General features: G+C 47.7%; 1 protein-coding gene and 1 pseudogene across 1 annotated transcript in view; both read left to right on the top strand.

The window, feature by feature from the left end:
* The window catches only part of TOGARAM1 (TOG array regulator of axonemal microtubules 1), an 871068-nt gene that overhangs the window by 771459 nt on the left and 77563 nt on the right, over positions 1 to 22046 (top strand). The window lies entirely within an intron of this gene.
* LOC147689856 (uncharacterized) lies at positions 2153 to 21857 on the top strand (annotated as a pseudogene).

Consider the following 22046-nt stretch of genomic DNA (forward strand, 5'->3'; position numbering starts at 1 on the left):
CTCCTCGTACCAGGTCCACAACAGCAGCTGGCCAAGCGTTTGTTATGGCTCCGGCGCGGAGAGAGCACATTCCTCCGACAAGAACCGGTCCGTGCTGGTTCACTGCTAGCGAATAACACATTAAAAGTAAATATCGCCTCTTACCCAAAGAGCCTCAGCAAGATAGTGTCAGAAAAGAACATGGCTTTGCTCGAGCACAGGCCCTTAGGCCTGAAAAGGAGCAAAAACAGTATATAAGACAGCATAAGGTTGTCATAGTCTATAGGCAAGCCCTGCAAATAGGTGGAATAAGAGTCGAAACTACATCATATACTGAGATGGTGGTGGGCAATGGTCGTAACCAAGCCAATCAGTACCGGGAGATATCGTAGATTTTACAAAGCCTTCCATTCCATCACTGGGTAGCCCGACTCCGCCGGCGTGCCTTTGGGCCCGCGAACTCTGCATTAGGCTCTAGGCCTTAGATGCTGGCGGCTGAAGCTCTAGAGCCGCAGGACCCCCAGGGATCCAGGCCTGGATCCGGATCGTTGCCGAATCCAGTAGCGATCCTCTGATGCTGATTGTGTCCCCAGCCAACATCGGCTCCAGCCTTCCCCTCGATGTGGACACGACGCCAGTACCGGCGCCGAACGGTACTTTTGTACCACTGTTCTCCCCTGTTGTTCCCTAACGCCCTGAGTGTCTACCAGAGAAGGGTGAGGAGGACTGGGAGGGGTCTGTTGACCCTTTGGCAGACGAGATAGAGGAACCGTACTGGAGAGAGGAATTGGGTGAGGCCAGAGGTCGGACGCCTTCCAAGACCTTGGCATGCTTTCTCCCCCTACCGTGACTATGGATTAGGGTGCATTTTAGGCAGTGGTGTAGCGTAGGGCGGCTGAGGTCTTAAACCTTGAGCTTCTTACTGTGGGGGTCAGGACTAACCTCCTGACTGAGGTGCTTCAGCCAGCAGCGGCCTCTTCGGAGCCCCTGCTGCCATTCAGTGAGGCCCTTAAAGACATCCTTTTGGGCACTTGGTCCAAGCCCAACACAGGGGCCCCTGTGGATAGGATGATTGCCCGACGCCACTGCCCGGCCCCGACGACCCCATTTGATCCTCTCCCAAAACCCCACCCCTGAGAGCTTGTTGGTCCAAGCCTCGACTTCCAAGGGCGCATTCCCAACCACACCACCTGATAGGGAATCCCAGAAGCTGCACCACCTTGAGAAGAAGATGATTTCTTCCTCCAGCTTAGGACTGCGGTCGGTGAACACTGCATGTCTCTTAGGCTGTTACTCCCACTCAGTGTGTGACTCTGTTGTACATGTGCTACCACAGTGCCCAGAGGAAGCCCGGGCCATGCTCTCCCGTGCAGTTGCCGAGGGTAGAGATGCAGCGAAGTTCTCCATATGATGTGGGCTGGACACCGCCGACTCGATAGGCAGGACGATTACAACGTCAGTAGCTCTGCAATGCTACTCTTGGCTGAGGTCCACTGGCTTTTCGGGTGAGGTCCAACCGACTCTTTTGGACATGCCCTTGTTTGGTGACAAAGCGGAAAGGCGCTTGAGCACTTTGAGGATTCTAGTGCTACGGCCTCACCTGCACTCACCCCGCCTAGTCTGCTTTTCACCCCTTTTGTAGCTACAGAAAGGGTGCCCCACTACGTTCCGCCCAGAGCCACAGGCCTGTGCAAGCTGCCCAGCCTATGTGCGGCCGGGTAATTGGGACCCAGCGTCGTGGGTCTGGGGACCAGCGTGCGGGCTAGTCCACTAGCTTCCCCTCTGCAGCAGCCTCCAAACCTTCCTAGTCCAACCTTCCAGGGCCACCAGTTGCCAGTGGGCATCAGGAACCGCCATCACCTCCCCCACTGGCAGAACATCACGTCAGACAGGTGGGTTTTACTGATAGTCCGAAGTGGCAATTCCCTCCCCTTCGAGACTACCCCTCCATCCATGCCACCACAATTCCATTGCATGTCTGAGGATCACTTGGCTCTTAACCGTCAGGAAGTTACAGCTCTCTTGGCCAAGGGAGCTATCGAGCGAGTTCCTCCCCCAGAAGTAGGCTGTGGCTGTTATTCCCACTACTTTCTGGGTCAAAGAGGACAAAGGCCTGCGTCCTATCTTAAATCTCAGGAATGTCAACCTCTTCCTCCGGAAGGAGAAGTTAAAAATGTTGACACTGGCTCAGGTCCTATCTGCCCTCGACCCTGGAGACTGAATAGTAGCGTTGGACTTGCCGGACGCTTATTTTCGTATCCCCATCCTGCTGGCCCTACGGCTACGGTTCGGTTCACAGTAGGGTAAGCCACGAGCACGTTCAGTTTACCGTGCTCCACTTTGGCCTTACCAGCGCCCCTCAGGTGTTCACGAAAGTGATGGTGATGGCCGCAGATCATCTGCGCAGATCAGCGGGTCCAGTCTTCCCCTATCTTGATGACTGGCTGTTGAAAGTGGGCTTGCCCCAGGCTGTCATCTCCCACCTCCAGACTATGGCCGACCTCCTCCATTTGCTGGGGTTCACCATCAACTTGCCGAAGGCACACCTAATTCCCTCTCAGAAGCTCCTTTTTATCGGAGCGGTTCTGGACACAGCACAGTTCCGGGCTTATCCTATCGAGCAGCTAGTCCGGAATATCCGTGCTTTGACTCTGATCTTTCAACCTCCATCCCGGGTTTCGGTCAGAATGACCCTGAAGCTCTGAGGCTACTGAGCCTCATGGCCCCCTGCATCCTGCTGGTGGACTATGCCAGGTGGCATATGCGGGCTCTGCAGTGGGACCTGAAGTTCAAGTGGACACAGCATCAGGGGAATCTTCACGATTGCGTCCAGATCTCGGAGGGCACTGCACACCAATTTCAGTGGTGGCTAACGAACCAGGATTGGGTCAACAGCAGATCCCTCTCCCTTCCCCAACCAGAGTTCATAGTGGTGACAGGTGCATTCCTCCTGGGATGGAGTGGCCACATGGAAGAGGCGGAGATCAGAGGCCTCTGGTCTCTGGCGGAGTCCGGGCTCCACATCAACCTTCTGGAGCTTTGGGCGATCCGTCTTGCACTGAAGGCATTCCTTCTTTCTGTCAAAGGGAGACTAGTGCAAATGTTCCCGGACAAAACCACCGCCATGTGGTAATGCAACAAACAGGGCGGGGTGGGGTCGTGGACCCAATGTCTGGAGGCACTTAGTCTCTGGGAGTGGCCGGAACATCCTGGCAGGTTCTCTGAATGCCAGGGCGGACAAATTCAGCCGCCGGTGCATGATGGAACACAAATGGCGTCTTCTCTCAGAAGTGGTGCAAGGTCTCATTTAGCGGTGGGGAGAGCCTTAGTTAGATCTATTCGCCACGGAAGAGAACGCGCTGTCAGCAATTCTGCGAATTGGAATTTTCCAAGGCGGCACTCGCCAGGCAATGCTTTTCGTCGCAAGTGGAGTTGCAGTCTTCTATACGCCTTTACGCCTATGCCACTTCTGTTCAGAGTGCTGAAGAAGATCAAGCGCAAATGGGCCCAAGTTATTCTTGTGGCTCCTGACTGGGCACAAAGAGTCTGGTATCCCGAGCTTCTGCACATGGCCATTGATCCTCCAATCAGACTGCCCCTTCTGGAGGATCTTCTGCCGCAGCAGCAGGGGAGGGTCCTCCACCCGAATCTGTCAAGCCTCCTCCTCCTTCCGTGGAGATTGAGTGGCGACAGTTGACAGTTTTCGACCTTCCTCCCGAAGTATGGATTGTTATCTTGGCAGCCAGGCGTCCCTTCACCAAAACGGTATACACCTGTAGATGGAACAAATTTGTGGCATGGTGTGCAGCAAAGGCTGTGGATCCCCTTTCTACACCCCTTTCAGAGGTTCTCCTCTTTATTCTTTCTTTGGCCCTTTAAAAGGCTGTCTTTCGGCCATTTCGGCCTTTCTTCAGCTTCCTGATCAGCCTTCTCTTCATTGCGCACGTTTACCAAACACTACTGCCTGGACAGCCAAGTCCGGAGAGACTGCTTCTTTGGCCGTTCAGTACTCTAGGACTTTCTGGTGTGAACTTGGTTCGCAGACCCACCTACGGGGTTGGTATTGCGGAGGTATTTATTCTAAGGTGAGGAATCCATAACTAATTGTCTCTTTCATATGAACAAGTTACTTACCTTTGGTAACAATATATCTGTAAGAGACATAGATTAGTTATGGATTCCTCACCACCCCACCCATCCTCCCCATTCTGTGAACTGACTTCTAGGATAAGGGACTTCCCTTCAGGACTTTAGCTTTGTGCACCAGTCTTCAGTGTCTTGCATGGCTCTGCGCTTCTGGCGTGGAATGTCGTGTAAAGAAGTGACGTCAGCTCGCAGGGGCGGGGGTTTAAGTAGATACCGCGACGTCATTCTGGCGATCACGACATCATTCCGGCGACCTCGACGCCAACAACGAATGTGGAGACGACCGACGCCCCCTACAGATTCGCAGGGGTACTGCTGGAGAAAAATTCTCTAGATCATGTCTGACTCCTGGGTGGTAATTCTAAGGTGAGGAATCCATAACTAATCTATGTCTCTTACAGATATATCATTACAGAAGGTAAGTAACTTGTTCTTCTAGGCTAATGGTTATCCTCCTCTGAAAGTACCAACAAGTTCTCCTAAGCAGGAGAAACCATTTTCCTTTTATTCAGAACGGCTTTCACCGCCTCCTTCAGGGAGGACTTAAACTCCCTCTCAAAAAATCTCTTTAACATATTTTCATTGAGGGGAGTGTTAACAGTTCCCTGCACTACATTATAAGAAAAGGAACTGCCTTAAAGAGGGACCAACGTATTAATCTGCCCTTAGGAATAAGCCTTTCCTTTTCTTTCTTTGTTATTATTTGCCCCTTTATTTTTATTTTTAAATATCGTAAAAAGATCTTAATTGTGTCCATCTGTAATAAAAAATGTTCTTCTACCAACTCAGCTGATCGTGCTGGTATGGGCTTGTGCTTCCCGCGGCTCAGCTGATAGGGCAGATATGGAGAGCACTATCCGCTTTATGGTAGCGCATAACGTTATACATTTTATAATGATGGCCTAAGCCCAAGCAAACATAGCTGCTTTGTTCATTAGTCCCGTTTCTATTTTAAGTGCCCCTTCGCTCACCGCTTGTCTCCGAAAACGCCGGAAGAGATTCCAAGGGGTTGCATGTAGCCACTTGGGCTAATCCTTAATACCCAGCTCTGCCAACAAAGGCAAGGGCGTCGCCCATGTCTCTGATTCTGGAAGGATTCACATAGGCCTTGCGCCTTCATAAGACGCGCAGCTGTAGAGAAATGACTAGCAGGAGATCACAGAAAGTACCCAGAGCCCCTGCATACCTTCCTCTACCTCCTTATTCTCACCGGAGGGAGATTTGTGGTTAAAGAAGAAATAGCGGGGGACCATAATTTGTAGCCCGTGTAACCGGAGCACTGCAAATTCTAAATATTAATCTAAAGCTGTCAGGGACAGTCCTAAAAATACCTCTTAAATCGAAATAATAGACGTAAGAGTACACACGCTTCAAAGAAAACCTTAAGAAAAACATAATAACAACATAACAAAAAATTGGATGGGAGTGTAAAGAAAGAACACTGCAACACTTACCTGAGAAGATCTTGTAGCGGGAATTCCGTTCTCCTACAGAACTGTGCATAGAGACCTGGAACCTCGGTGAATTAGGATGGCCCAAAACTCACCTCAGTACCCAAAATCCCCTTACCGAGCTAGCTACAGTGTCTCATTGGTCATAACAAACTCCCAATGCTTAGACAGACCAGAACATGAACTTCGATTACCTCCGGTATTGTGGAACACATGAACACTCTTTCGTTATATAATCATTGCAAACCAGAACGTGGAGTAAATGAGGACAAGTGCATATTTGAAATATTTATTTACTAATGCAAGGTTCTCAAACACAGTATCTTGTACAATACTAGCAAACATATTATAAGTAACAAAGTTATCAGCATAGTTATTAGTCCATAAAAGGCGAATGGTGACAGCATACTAAGATGCTGCAATGAATAGGAATTAACAACACCTAATTCTCACCCTCCCTATTTAGCATAGTATTTTATATCTATGAAGGTCTCATTTGGGTTTTAGCAGGGCGGGCCCATACCTCAAAATCTCAGTGGCAGTGGATCACATCATCTTCCACCAGCTCTCTGCATGCGAAGCACCATCAAGTGTGTTACGTGTGTGTTCAGCACAACAATATAAAACCCGCCTAGAACCAGATTTTGGCAGCAGCATGTGTGTTATGTCTATGGAAGTGCGAAGATCAGACCTCACAACAACATTGTGTCGAGTTATCCTTGGAGCCTTCAGCACTCACTGTGCAGACAGTGTACCAACCAAAACTGATATCAGAGCAATAACATATTGTTTCTCAAGTAAATCACGAAGCTCTTCTGGGTTGAAAGCTAAAACAACAATTATGTGTCGTGTGCAAAATGAAGCAGAAAGGAAAAATGGTGTTTAAACATTTAATAAGCTCATGCTAACTTAACACTGTATATAGAAAAAGAATTAGCTATATGACACCCCCCCAATGATCCGAGCACGGGCAAAAATCAAGGTAAGGAAAGACCAGAATAGGGGCATAACATGAAAGCAGAGTTCAATAATAATGAGCTAAGCTAATTTTCAAAAGCATACATGATGGCCTACAGTGGCCAAATGGAATGGTCTAAACTACTTTGAATATAAGGCCCCTTTAGTTTAAGTCAATAGGCCCGGGGCGTATATAAAAAATGTTTATAAGAAAAAGGCACCTTCCAAAAATACAAACAGGTACGTGCCCAAATAATTAAAGTCTCCATGGTATCTCAGGATACGACTGGATATGCAAAATATGCAGCAACAGCCTCCAGCATGAAATCACTGTCATCATCCGAAAACAGTGCAGCCATCCAGTTAAGTAGGGGCAAAGAACATACGTGCTCCTCCAGCACTGGATCCTCTAGCATCATCAAAGGACAACTTGATGGGTTCTCAAGAAAGCTGTGCGCCAAGAACTCATGCGTCGCTGCGAATATGTCCCAATGACCCATTAGTCCATGCATCGCTTTCAAGGCCATAATACTTTCGCCAGTACAAACCAACTCCTGAGCAACTACGGGGCTCATCAGATGATTAAAATCGACGTCGGGAGACATTGTCAAGCAGAGACACAAATCAAAGGCCCATTCGAAATTGCGGCTCAGGCAATGAAACACAGGCTGGACTCATGTAAAAAAGGAAAATCGAAACGATAATCCAAATGCCGTGCTTAAAGTCGCCAGCGGCAGGGTACCATAGTAATCAAGCATCCGGTTGCGAAACAGTGGCAGGAGGGGCTCTGCGGCTTCCAGCGCAGGATGGGCATCCATGTTTAATAAAGCAAAATATCACCAAAACGCCCGCAGCTAATGCCAGCAAAACGGGGAAGCCACCGAACAGACTTGAAAATATAGAATGAAAGAATGCAGGGATGACTCCAAACATTTTTTCAAATGAAGTCACGAGACCACTGCTAACTAACTTAAAAAAGTGAGCCAGGCCAGAAGTGGAGGAGGCAATTAAAGATTTGATGAACCAGCTCGCTAAAATGTAACGGTAAATCAGTATTTAAAAGCGCCTGCACCTCTGTGTGCGTGTTAGCTATGTGAAGGACGAATGTTTCTCGGGCAGAACACAGGGCCACCTCTTTTTGAGACAAAAGGGCTCCTATTCTACTCATACCATTGAACTCCGCTTTTAAGGTTTCGATGCGCGGCCAGATGGAAACAAACTGAATTCCCATGCGTAGTGGGATACAGAACGTTTTTGCAACAGACTACACATTCTGATACAGTTACCACATAAGCGATACCTTTAATTAAACCACAACACTCTCCGTTATTCAACAGTAAATAACTACCATTTGCCAGTAATGTGAATGTGGGAACAATGGCGGGAACTGGAGTTCCTTTCAAAACACAGGCTAAATGTTTGCAACTCTCGAATGGAAAACTTTGTGAAAGTATTCCAACCGGAATATTCTTCCAAATCAGGAATTGTAGGGGTATTCAATTTTTTTGAAGTAGCCAATCCAAAGCATGTTGTCTGGGACATGCACGGTGCAAAGCCTGATTGCCTTGTACCTGCCAACTTTTAGAACCCCAAACCGATTTAAGTTCAATGGTTTCCTTCCATAGCACGTAGCCCTAAACAGCTATTTTGTCTAAAAAGGACTTCGAATACAACAATTTAGTATTGGTAGGTAACCTTGGACATGGACTTCTGTGTCATCTTAAAATAAAAGGACTCAGGACTTGATTGATTAAAGTCTGTCAAATAAGTGTACTTCTTCAAAAATGTACTGGAGCTGCCTTGTAATGGTGCTGGGCAATGTTCCCACTGTGTGTAATTTACAGTACCCCTTCTGGAACTCGTTTTATGCAGAAAATGGTTACCAAAATGTTGAAAGAAAAATAAATCACCATAATTAGCCGATTCTAAATCTAAATCTTCACCATCAAAGGCAGCATAATATTTCAAATCAGAGAATAATGATTCTACTGACTGAACATCCCAATCATCAGAACGTATGTTTTGTTTCACCACATCCCCCATGTTCACTCTCACTACACTAGGGACATTAACGACTTCTGTAGGGCTGTAGTGTAGTTCCTATTTTCCCAATAGGCCCTGCGCATTGGAATAACATAAACAGTAGTATGGACGTAGAAGTGCGGATCTTCCAGGTCTCCACTGACTATGCTAAACTTAATTGGGTTTGTTACCAACTAGCTCAGAGGTCACTGGAAACTTTCTTGACTGCATAGGAAGTGATCAGCTTCCCTGGTACAGACAAGAAGGAATTCAGTTTTCCAACAACCGCATAAACATGACAACTTTGCTCCTTAGAATAAGAGTCAATCTCTAGAGTCGTGTGAAACAATAGACAGTTATTTTACTCAGTCAGTTGTGCAGATTACTTTCACCAAGATGCAGAGAAATAGAGAGACGGGCGTTTTCAATAAAAAGGTATTATTTATTGAACAGTCTTTCTTCTCGTGCAAGAGAAATGAATTGCCACAATTGCAAGACTAGTTATTATAAAAAGTGCGTACAGTAAAATGAGTATTGCGAAATAATACTGTAAAAGCATTGATATGGTTTCTTAGCCATACATTGGTTAAAATGAATAAAATATATACATTCATATATACATGCAGCTAACGTACTCAACTGGTGCTTCTAACTACGCCTACACCTGTGTACCTGACCTAAGCCTAATACTTGGGAGGGAGTAAGGAAGTAGCAGTTTTAGTTAAGTTGGTTTTGCAAAGGTTTGCTTCAAGAATTCTCTCTAAGGGTTTAGTCAACACCATACCTCTAAAATAGAATGTTGGAGGTCTTGTATCTCCTTCCAGGACTCGATATCCCAGTCACTCGCAAGAGTAGGCTGGAAACGCCGGAGCTGGATTTTCTCGGCAGGAGAAAAGACAGCGTCTCTCTCAGCGCGTCGAGGAGGAGGAGGGGCAGCGTCCTAGGGCAGCTTGTATCTGCTGGGCTCTGCAGGGGACAGCTGTTCTGCTCCTATGTTCACCACACCATCGCTATCATCGATGTCATTGAGGCAGCGTTTGCTTAAGGCAACGTTGGTAATATTTATACCTGAAAGGTGCCTGGTTTGACGTAGGTTTTTGGACATAAGACGTCAATAAAGATGTCACTAGGAAGTGATAGTCTCTCAGAGCTCATTAGAGTTCTATTACTAATCAAAACATAGCAAGCGGGGCTTTCCCAGGTTGCTGAGTTTTTATCTTGTTGAAGAACTCGGAGTGTAATCTAGGAATCTTAGATAGTGGCTTCTGTTGTGTCATTTGCTCTAATGAGCTGCAGAGGAAGCTGCAGAGGAAGAGATTCTGAAATGTGGCTCTGATCGTGTTAGGCCAGAGACGAGTTTCTGAAATATCACTCTTGATCGTTTATGCCATTATAGGGGAATAAATGGATTATAGCCGTATAGGGGCATACGGTCACAGTATTGATCGGGGTCCTAGATTAGAACGCGACAGGGCCATGGATTTGAAATTTAACAGCATCCCACACAATCCCATCAAGAACTGGCCAAGCAGTGATGTTAACAAAATTCAAGTCTCTTCTCAGTCTGTGAGCTGAATGTGATGAGGAAAAGGGGGCCAAAGTTCCATTAAGATGCCGAATGCATGTTCTTTCCTCGACATAGTGTCCATCGATGATACGGAAAAAATAAAACACAAAACCAATTGACATAAAAAGGTAAATTGAAAAAAGCACCAGCCAAATATATGTCCAAGGGGGAATCAAAAAATTTTTTTTAAATAAGGAGGCATAAATTGCACAACGTGAGGGTCTTTTCGAAGTCACTGAAACAGAGTCAAAGGAGAATCTGGATTCTGTGGCCAAACGTGTTTGCAGATCAGGCATCGACAAATCAGAAGGATAGGCATAGTCTAGCCCATCAATGTCATTAACGGGATAAGCAGTCAATAATGGATTGGAAACTGCAGGCATCTCGAGGGCCACTCCTGGCTCAGCTTTAGAAGTAGTGGCCAAAACAGAATTTCTCACAATCGAAGGACAGGAGACTGCCGGTGTCATACTATGAAGAATCGGCAACCCGTGTATCTTGACATTGTCGATAGAGAAAAGCCTGTCTCCTTACGACCTGGAAGTGGTGGCAAAATGACTGTTCTTGTGCCCTTCACTCCAAGAACGGGAACCGGTGCTCGATAGGAAGGACCAAATTCTATCTTGTTATCGATCTTCTCTCGAACCAGTTCTCCAACTTTGGGTAGCCAGCCAACTACCGGGATCTGCAACGCATCATCCGATGTGGTGGGCATATGTTCCTTTGCAAGACTGTCTATGGTCTTTTGTAGATCCTGTAAAACATTGCATTGTTCATCTACGTCAAAGGCCGTGGTTTGAGCCACGCTGTCTAGACCGTCGAGGTCAGGGACATACATCTTGATACCAAAGAGCATTTCGTACGGGGTCCGCCCACCCAGAAACCTTCTAGGGAGATTGTTTAGAGCACGCTGCACGCATTGAGGTGGGCCTACCAGTTTCTGCCAGTGCCTATAACTCGAGCTGTCAAAGATTGCTTTAAGTCACGGATCATTCGCTCCACTACACTATTACCCTCAGGTCTGTACGGAGACAAAAACTTGACTTGGACCCCCAACGAAATCATAGCATCCTTATACGCCTTAGAGGCGAAAGCCAGACCCTGATCCGAATGGAAGGTACCACAGGCAAAAACCCCTACAAAGACACGCAAATCTCTTATGACAGTCCGTGAATCAGCGCTGCGATGGGGCCATACCCACACAAAGCGTGTGCATGAATCAACTGCTACTAAGATGTACTTATACGCAGTATCAGAAGAAAAAGGACCGCAGTGATCTAAATAAACGCAACCCAGTAGTTTATTAGATATGTACAACTGTGTCTGTGGCGGACGCACAGCAGTTGAAGGCTTAATCTGCTGGCAAATGTCACATTGAAAGACATAATCGCGCGTCTGTTCGTACAGTCCCCGCCACCAGAACCTTTGTTGTAGCTGAGTTACAGTGGCTGAGATGCCCGCATTTCTCCACAGTGGAAAAGCGCAACTCAGCCGAAGTGTACAAGTGTGACTTGTAAGCAAGAGGTACTGTATCTCCTTCATTAAAAGTCGGGTACGTGAAACCTATCGTCCCAGGGATAATTCTTATCACCAGGTTGGTCTGATTATCACGAGTCTGTAAGAATTTAGAAGCGAGCAGATCAGCCTGCAAAGACTGCAGAATAGCCTAATGCTCAGGCAGCCAGCATGGCTTGGAAAAAGATGGTTGTATCAAAGCATACAACGGCTTGATACACTGAGCATATTCCGGAATGTATGTCCTCCCAAAATTCAAGAAGCCCAGTAAAGATTGTAATTTTTTCAGTGTTGTCGGAGCACGCAGTTGTGCGCATTTCTCCAGGAAGTGAGGAGCCAAGCCCTTTCCCTCATTGTTGAGCTCGTAGCCCAGAAACAACACTGTGTACTCTGCAACGTGCGATTTTGCAACGTCGAATTTATAACCTAAGTTGGCAAAGGTACAAACAATCCCGTTGACTCGACACAGATGCTCCCAAAGTTCGTTGTCTGTTAGATATATGTCATCCACATACGAACAAGCATCCGGGTCGATTCTCTCCAAAAGAGAGACAATGCGGGCAGTGAAAATCCCAGGACTATTCTTATAGCCCATAGGCAAACGCCGAAAGTGTTTTTTGACACCGCCGCAAGTAAAGGAGGTCCATTGGGAACTAAGACCTTCCAATCTATAGGCATAAAAACCATTGGAAATGTCAAGCGTGGTTTTATACCGCTTACGCACAAGACTATTCACTAGAGCAGAGCCGTGGGTATTCTGTACCTCACAGTTACGGCAATGCGAGTTTAAATGCCTGTAATCCAATAACAAAGGATATGAACCGTCTGGCTTGTTTACAGTAAAAAGAGGGTCATTCATCAGTGACACACATGTTTCAATTACACCTTGATATTCCAATTGTTCAAGGATAGCCGCGACGGAAGCCTTAGCTTCACGCCGTATGGGATATTGAGGTTGAGGTTGTGGCTGAGACCGTAAAGGAATCTCGTGGCATGGGGACAATTTATCCCAACCACATTGATTGCGGTACACAGCCGGTGCTAGAGCCAGAGCCCACTCTTCTGCAAAATGCAGGGCATCCTCATTCGAGACAGTGTTCGCGAAACTGGGGAGGATTACCACCTCCCCTCACGGAGCTGCGAGCACAAAAGGTGGGGGCCAGTCAGCCTCCGAAAGCAAAATGTCACGTGTAGACGAAAGATTTTCCCAAAATACCCCTTTTCTGGTTCGCTGTATGTCACCCTCGATTAACAGGACAATTTCAAAAAGTCTATCAGGGGGAGCAACTTTTGTATCAGCTGTTTCAATCACAACATAAGTATCAGTCACTGTCACCTTCAGTAGTTGACGCAGGGCCTCTCACTATGGTAATCTCTGCCGCGCTGTCCAGCAAGGTCAGAGCCCACGTCAGATTCGGAAGCCGCGTTCTCACTATCTGTGGCATAACGATGCGCTGTTAAGGCTGCGACTTTCTTCTTGGCAAACTGCGGTCGCTTAGGCTTAGAGCCCTCCTGCTTGTCTGCACCGTTCCTCTGGCATGGCTGGTCATGTCCGTGTTGGCCACCCCGACCTCTGCCGCCCCCTCCACCACCGGTTGTCGGGGCGATGAGTCCTGAAAGGAACGAGGAGAGCGTTGGTCAGAAGCCTGAAATCGATCAGGAGTTTTAATCGTCGCGCGATCGCGCAAGTCATAAACACGTTCCGACTACGCAGACAACGGAGACGCAGGACGAGAAGCCTGGGTTTGTTGTTGTTGCTGTTGCTTACCCTGTTTCTGTTTTTTAGGCCAATTCTGTTTTTTGGACTTGGGCTGAACTTCAGTCTCCGAAGTTTGTCCCTGGGGCTGCTTTTTCTCTTTAACAGAAAAAGGCTTAAGACCCTTACTATTGCGACCCACGGTTTTATAAGCTGCCACAATAATTTTCGCTAACTGTCGGGGTTTCTCGGCATCGGGAAGCGCCGCCAACGCGTTAGCAACCTGAAAGTTCACTGCATCCCCTTTGATATTAGCAAGGATCAGATCGCAAACTACATCAAAGGTGCCACACAGGCGTATGCCTAATTCTACTGCAGACTCCGGTCCGTGATCATCTTGAACACGTTTAAGGACCGTAGACAGCACAGACATAGACGGGGTGCCGTAGCACCTAGCATAGACCGCTGCAAAAGTCTTACCCCAGGTCTCACAGTCTACAAGCTCAGGGGCCAAATCTTTCGGCAAACTAAGCATAAGAATCCAGTGTTTTTCACCAGAGTCGTGTTAGGAAATACAGCTTCCAGCTGGTCAAATTTCTCGGCAAGCCAGAAAGGAAAATCATCCTTATCCTGGGGCTTCTTGCCCATTACGGCATTGACCATGACTGGACTGAGTTTCAAACCACCCTGTCCGGCCGGAAGCGCCCCACCCCCCGGGGCTCCACCCAAAAGATTACGGCCCATGTAATGCACTAAGGCTCTAATCACGGCAATTGCGACTACATGTAGTCGTCGAAGTTCAGCCACGTTACAATTTCCGTGTAGAGGATGAGGAGTAAATCCAGCCAAAACAGGCCAACTAGCGCCTGGAATGGACAAAGGACCTAACCTCGGAGCGGTTAAAGAATGGGGTAGGGCGCCACCAAACCAAACTCGATGCTGCCAAATGTCAATAGGAACTTCCTGTGCCCTGTACTGAGTATTCTCAGGTACAGCCGTGGGAGTGTACGTGTGGAACACACGAGAATTAGCGTCCACCTCCGGAAATGTCACCCACGAATAAAACAGTTTGTAAGGGTAAGCAGCATCCGCACTCACCACCATGATCACAGCCAAGCCTTCCAAAGGCACATTGTACATCCGCAAATGATCTCGCACCGCCCGCAATGAAGTAAACTTTGTAGCACAACTGGGAAGTAATTCAAGGAAACCGTTTTAGTTAAGATTCAAGCTTAAAAAGACCTATGTCAAAAATAGGTAGGTTTTTCCGACACCACTGCTTTCCGGAAACGGCAGTGAAGGGGTTAAGGATTGAATAATATATTACTCGAGTGTCATGGGCGCCATGTAGCGGGAATTCCGTTCTCCTACAGAACTGTGCATAGAGACCTGGAACCTCTGTGAATTAGGATGGCCCAAAACTCACCTCAGTACCCAAAATCCCCTTCCAGAGCTAGCTACAGTGTCTCATTGGTCATAACAAACTCCCAATGCTTAGACAGACCAGAACATGAATGTTGGGGCAGCAATAAAAGGTTATTGCATATTGGTAGCCTCCGTAGTCTTTAATGAAATCCAGATTCTCTCAGTAGGATGATTGGAGAATCACCATTCTCCTCTTGTGACGATCCTGGGTCACAGGCAGGATCCTGGCTAAGCCTGCCCGCCATCCAAGGATCCCCACAAGAGTAGAATCACTTTCGAGGAGGCCCTCCACTCTCTTCCAGAGCTGATGCCCAAAAAGCCTTGGCATTTGGATAGAGGCACCTCTCCTCTGCTGCCTGACCCATCCAGGCCTCCTCCTCCGTCCCCTCCTATTCCTACTTTCCCTTGCTGCCTGCAGACTTGCACACGCATTCCCCATAGGAATTTCCATATCCAGGGGATGGGGATAGTCTAGGGTCCGTCCCCCTATGAGCCATGCTATGACCCAAGAGCTCCTGACCCGTAGTACGACTATCAGGTAGACAGCGACCGAGAATTGCACCCCGCCAAGCGCCCTCTCTCTTTGACGATACTACCTCCCAGCATAAGGGTCTACACAAGGGTGGCTGTTTTCCATATTCTTGAGATGTACTTTCTGCCTGAGGAAGATAATTTCCTGCTAGAAACCCTCTTCATCACACAGAGGTCCCTCCAGTATTTGCCTATGTCGAAAGCCATGCTCAAACCTGCTGAGGACATCTTCAAAGAGCCTGTGAAAGTCAGTCATCACTTCCCGAGTTCACAAAAAGCTTAAGGCTTTTCCGTCAAACCCGGCTGCTCACTGCATTAATTCCAGTCTCCTTCTCTGCTGCAATGCATGGCTACAGGTCTCTGGTATTAAATCAGAGGTACAAAATCACCTTCTGAATGTGCCCTTTGATGGCATGCATTTTTTCAGCCCTCAGGTCAACAAGATGCTCAAAAAATAAAGAAGGAGATGGATAGAAGTAACCCATACGCATTTCGATGCCCACAATACCTCAGGGCAGCTAAGACAGTTGCCACACCGGAGACTTCCAGCACCAATTCCAGACAACAGCAACAGACCTCTTCATGGGGTCATTGGTAAGGGTAGAGTCAACGGGACAGTAGAGAAACCACCACCCGAAAACACTAATCCTGTCCAACTTCCCCCACCCCCAACCATCCAACACCTGTCGGGGTAGGTTGCAGAGGTTTCTACATCACTGGAAGATTATTACCTCCGATTGATGGGTTCTAGATATCATACGGGAGCGGTATTGTTCAAAACTCACCCAAACACCCACCAACACCCCCCATTCACACACAAGCTGACCTCATGCCCCTCAACAGGTACACACTGTCAGAACACTTCCACATGGTCACTTTTCAGGATGTCATCCGTCTGCAAGACGACTTCATGACAGCCCTTGACTTGAAGGACACCTACCTCTATATTCCCATCCATCCCATCCATGGAAGATTCCTGCTGTTTGTGGTGAGTGGGCAGCATTATCAGTTCAAGGTGCTGCCCTTTGGGGTCACAACCGCCCCCAGAGTCTTCACCAACTGTCCAACCGTGGTAACCACTCATCTCAGGCGGGGTGAAATCCACGTGTTCCCTTATCTGAACTACTGGCTTAAAGTGCCACATAAAAGCAATGTCTGGCGCACATGCAGACAGCCCTAGCCCATCTTGACAAGCTGGGCATCACTATAAATATAGCCAAATCCTTCCTTCAGCCCCTTCAGATACAACCCCTCCTCAGGTCTATTCTAGACTCAAGGGTGGGGAAGGCATATCCAAGTCTTGCCAGGTCAACACTTTCCAAAATCTGATACATCTTTTTCAGCTGGATCAACAGTTAACAGTCAGGACAGTAATGTGTTTGCTAGGCATGATGTCGCCCTGCATTGCAATAGTTCCTTATGCAAGGTTACCCATGTGTCCCTTACATTTGTGCCTAAAAGAAGTATGGTCTCAGGCCAAGGGTCTATGGAATGATCTAGTTTTAATTTGGGGCCGTACATATCGCTCTCTGCAGTGGTGGAACACCCAAGAACCTGATACAGGGTCACCCCTTTCTAGACCCAGTTCCCAAGGAAACCATCACCACGGACACCTTGCTCCCCGGATGGGGAGCACATCTCCAAGATCACACAATCCAAGGTTTGTGGACACCTGCCCAGCAGGGCATCCACATCAACCACCTGGAATTTCTGGCTATTCAATGTTTTCTTCCAGCAGTCCTTCCACTTATTCACAATAATGTTGTTCTAGTCTGGATGGACACCACCACTGCCATTACCTACCAACAAAAGCAAAGGGGGGCGCACTCTTCCCAACTGTCTGTTCTAGCCCAGAGAATCTGGAAGTGAACAATACATCACAAGATGCCGTTGGTCATGCAGTACATTCCCGGTCTCTAAGACGACTTGGCAGACCTGCTCAGCAGAACACATCAGCAAGTCCACCAGTGGAAACTTAACCCCCAGACACGATTCTTTTACTTCCAGCGGTGGAGGTTTTCTCACATGGACCTGTTCGCCACTGCAGAAAACGCAAAATGCCCAAACTTCGCCACCAGGTTACCACACCCACGGTCAATTGGCAACCTACTATAGATGAACTGGTCAGGGGTATTTGTCTATGCTTTTCTGCCTCTCCTACCGTTATTAGTTCACAAGCTGAGGCAGACGTCACTTACCCTCATCCTAGTAGCCCGAGCCTAGGTGTCTCAGCCTTGGTACTCCACTCTGCTGGAATTCTTTTTAGTTCCTCACGAGAAGCTTCCCTACAGGTCGAACCTTCTCATGCTAAGTCAAGGAACCCTCCAACACCCCAGTCCTCAGCAGCTCAATCTTGCAGTATGGCTTCTGAGGTCTTAGAGTGTGGTTACCTAAACTTATCACAGGAATGTATGTCCATTCTTCATGAAGCAGGCAATCCTATCACCAGGTCCTGCTATGCAGCGAAATGGAAGCACTTTGTGCACTATTGCCTTCCAAAGCATATCAATCCCCTCACACAATCAATACTAGACATTGTCTATTACCTTCTTCACCTTCAACAGTCAGGCCTTGCCTATACCTCCTTTCAATTACATTTGGCTGTTGTGGCTGCTAACCTACAACACAGGCAGCATACTTTGCTTTTCAGAATACCAGTCATTAAGGCCTTCATGGAAGGCTTTAAGCTGGTCATGCAGCTCCTGCCTAGGTGTTGAATCTTGACATGGTCCTAATAAGGCTCAAGGGCCCTCCTTTGCTCTTGCCCGCTTCGCTTTCTGTCATGGAAGGTAGCCTTCCTTGTAGCAGTCACTTCCCTCAGACGAATCCGTGAGGTACATAATCTCACCTTATAGGAGCATTTCTTCCAAGTCCATCTAGATAGGGTGGTCCTTAGAACTAACCCCAAATTTATCTTTAAGGTGGTTTCCAGTTTTCATCTCAATCAAACAATTGAGGTGACAGTTTTCTTTTCACATTTAAAGTTTGTTGCGGAACACGCTTTGCATACCCTAGATGTCAAAAGAGCGCTAAGGTATTATGTGAATAGAACAAAACCTTTTTTATAAAACACAACAACTCTTTGTGTCTTACTCCAAACCACATAAAGGGCATGCTACTTCAAAAGCAGTTTTTGCTTGTTGGTTTGTCAAGTGCAGCCAAACTTGCTATGCTAAAAGATCCCTACCTGTCCCTCCCAGACCCCATTCTATGCACAAGCAAGGGGCTTCTATTGCCTTCTTGGGGAATATACCACTAGCTGACATCAGTGAATCAGCTATTTGGTCCACTCCTTACACTTCATTCTTCTTCAACATCCTCAGACTGAGCCACTGTTTTTGGGCAGGACTGATTAACAGTCTATGTATAGCAAGTGTGTCTACAGCAATGCTGCCACTAACGGGAAACAGTTGGAACAACACGGGCAGAGCCATGCACGCAAGCACTAACACGCTTGCCTTAACCACGCATATGCCGTAACCATGCATATGTGTGGTTAAGGCAGTGCACAGTCTATTAGCTGGCTGCAGCTAGGTGGAATCAGGAAGACACAAGGAAGAGAGGACATGGTGAGGTAAGTGGGATTTGGGCCGAGTTGGGAAGGGGGGTAGTTTGTATGGTTTGGGGGGTTTGTTTTCAGGGTTGGGGGATCGGATCATTTTCAGGGCTGGGGAGATGGGTCATTTTCAGGGCTAGGAGGTTGGTGCGTTTTCAGGGCTGGGGAAGGAGGTCATGGGCAGTTTTCAGGGCTGGGGGTCGAGGTAGTTTTCCGGGCTGGGGAGGGGTTGTTTTCAGGGCTGGGGGGGGGGGGGGGTCAGGGTAGTTTTCAGGGCTGGGGGTCAGGTCATTTACAGTGCTGGGGGAGGGTCGGGTAATTGATGGTGGAAGGGGTTGTGGTTGTTTTAGGGACAGCGCAGGGTGGGAGAGGGTCAAGTGGTGTATGTTAAGGGACAAGGTTTTCGACCTCAGGGCAGGGGAGGGGAATGGGTTGTCATGTTAGTTTTAGGGCTTAGGGGGAGGGAAACTTTTAGGGCTCTGGCAGGTTCGGGTAGTTTTTTTTTAAAATAAGGGTTGGGATTTTAAGCCTAAGGGCAATGGAAGGGGTTGAGGTAGTTGTAGGGGCAGCATGGGGGGGTGGGAGGGGTTCGGGGTAGAGTATGTTACGAGTTAGGGTCAGCGTGGGGGGCAGGAGGGGGGGTCAGGTATTAGGACCTTAGGCGAGGGGGGCAGGTAGGAGGTTTGTAGCTTAGGGCGGTGAAGGGGGGTAGCGACCTTAAGCACACATACCCCTTTACCATTCATGCCTTTACTTCAAAATTGCATGTTGAAGGCATGCGTAGTAAAGGAATGTGTGGTTTAGATGCATTTGTGGTTCAGGCAGCTGCGTGGTACAGGCACACATGGTTTAGCCATGCGTACCTTTATCATACAACCGCCACTAACGGATAATGTTTCTTACCCTGTAAGCATCTGTTCATGGCATGTACTGCTTTACATTCACATGCGCCCACCCTCCTCCCAGGCAAATACTCTGTCCTTATTTCTTTACTTTCCATGGTCATTTATATCTGTAGCTCTAAGCTCCATCTACAAGTTCACCTTTAGGGTGGTAAAAACAATCTGACTATGGAGCCGATAACCATGCGCATTGCCTAAAGTAGTTGCCTACACCTTGTGACGCGAAAGACTACCTCGAACAAAAACAAGTTGCACAACACTAGATGGAAGGAGTATGCACATCATGTGAATCTACAGCTCTACATGCCAGAAACAGATGTTTACAGGGTAAGTAACATTTTCCTTAAACACACAGTAAAACAATACATTAATTGAGAGATATATTGTTAATAGCTATTTGAATTCAAATAGATCATCAATAAGCATTAGTAGAATAATATACATTAAAACAAGAATTCTAATCGTAAGTTAATGAGAACCAAGGGGATTGTAAAACCTCAATAATCCAGAAAAGAGCCAACACCCATGTTATCGGTATAGAGGGAACAGAGAGAGATGTACGTCGGGCTCCCTGTTTTACAGTGTTTATTTTTTTTAACATTTCCGCCTGTTTTTATCCATATTTATTTTTTACCCTTCTTATCGTTTTTAGCCCTATTTAGTTAGTGTTTTGTAAATCCTTAAATTTGTAAATAGTGTATTATCACATTTATTTAACCAATACATGTGCACTCATACTTTGCTGACGGTTGTGTTTTAGCTTATTACGCAGCCAAATATAATTTTAAAATATGGCGACATGAAAATATTGTATCCTGTAAAAATCCAAAAAGGTACAGTCAATCAAATCTATACTTGTACCTAGGACAAAGACCAGGGTAAGACAACACATGTCTTAATACTGCCCTCACACACTTTGCAGTGTCATGCTTCATCATTGGGCCGCATCATACATCCAGGTGCAGACCAACACACTGGATGGAGCGCAATCTTTTTTAGACACAGATTAGTGGTGAGGGTAGAGAAAGGAAAGAAATGTGTGATAGTGCACATACAACACATAAAACAACGTGACACAACAGAAAGAAGCAGAGAAGGGGGGTCTCTTCCCTTCTATTACGGGACCAAAACTGTGCAGTACTAGAGTATTAAAACAGCCTAGGGGTCAACATTAATATTTTTATTCTGTCTGTAGACCCCTGGAAGGGTTAAAATATATATGTCGGGTTATAAAGGGAAGGCGCCGTTCCCTATAGCCCCACTGCAATTACTAACATGTTTCTGCCAATGCTAAGCCCCCACATGCGTGGCGCTGACTTTCATCAGGGTGTTGGTCCCTACTTTTCAGTCCTTACCCTAATCGGGTGTTTTTTACCTTAATTTTTTTGTCTGTAGATAAAATCTCTTACACCATGGTACTCTCCAGGAGGACCTCGAGAATAGGGGGCTCCGCAACAACCTCCCAATCCGCGGCATGCCACTCGGGAAGGAAGGGACTGACATCATGGCCTACACGGCCCAGCTCCTGCACGAGGTGCGAGGCGGCGAAGGGGCCTCCCTGCCACTTCTGGACCGCGCACATCGAGTCTTCAGCGCGGGAGGCAAGACGGGCCTTCTCCCGGATATAATAACCCGAGTACACTACTTCACGGAGAAGGAGGCTATACTGAAAGCAGCAAGGGACAAGCAGGACCTACAATTCGGAGGGCACAAGATTCAAATCTACCAAGATCTGGCTCCCAACACGCTGCATAGAAGGAGAGTCTTCCGCCCTGTGACAGAAAAACTACGGGCTCTCGACATCCCCTACCAGTGGGGGCACCCCTTCGCCCTGATCTTTCGCTGGGGTGACAAGCGCAGGGCACTCCGCTCCTACAATGAGGTGGCACAACTGATTGGACTCTCGGAATCCCCCGAACATAGCCCATCCCGCTCCAGGCGCCAGGAGAGACCCCCGGCTCGACCGGACTGGACCACGGTGACCCGGCGTCGTCGGACGACCCCGAAGGAAGACCGCTCCACATCCCAGGCCAAGCAAGACATCATAGACCACATTCGCTCCCTTGAGAGCGACCGCGAGGAGCACCCCTCGAAGCCTCATACTCCATGACCCCCAATCGGCCAGTTCCCACGCTTAGATGACCAGCGGCTGTCGAGGGACATGCCACTGCTAACACCTATGCGGGAATGGAAACCTCCGTGACTGTACGCTCACTGAAGGGCGGTATGACGCCACTTGCACTCCTGGAGCCTGCATGACCTCACGCACCCCGGCAATACGGGGGAAGCACATGCCTGG

The sequence above is a fragment of the Lissotriton vulgaris genome, chromosome 9 (genome assembly GCF_964263255.1).
Source record: "Lissotriton vulgaris chromosome 9, aLisVul1.2, whole genome shotgun sequence".
Lineage (NCBI taxonomy): Eukaryota > Metazoa > Chordata > Amphibia > Caudata > Salamandridae > Lissotriton > Lissotriton vulgaris.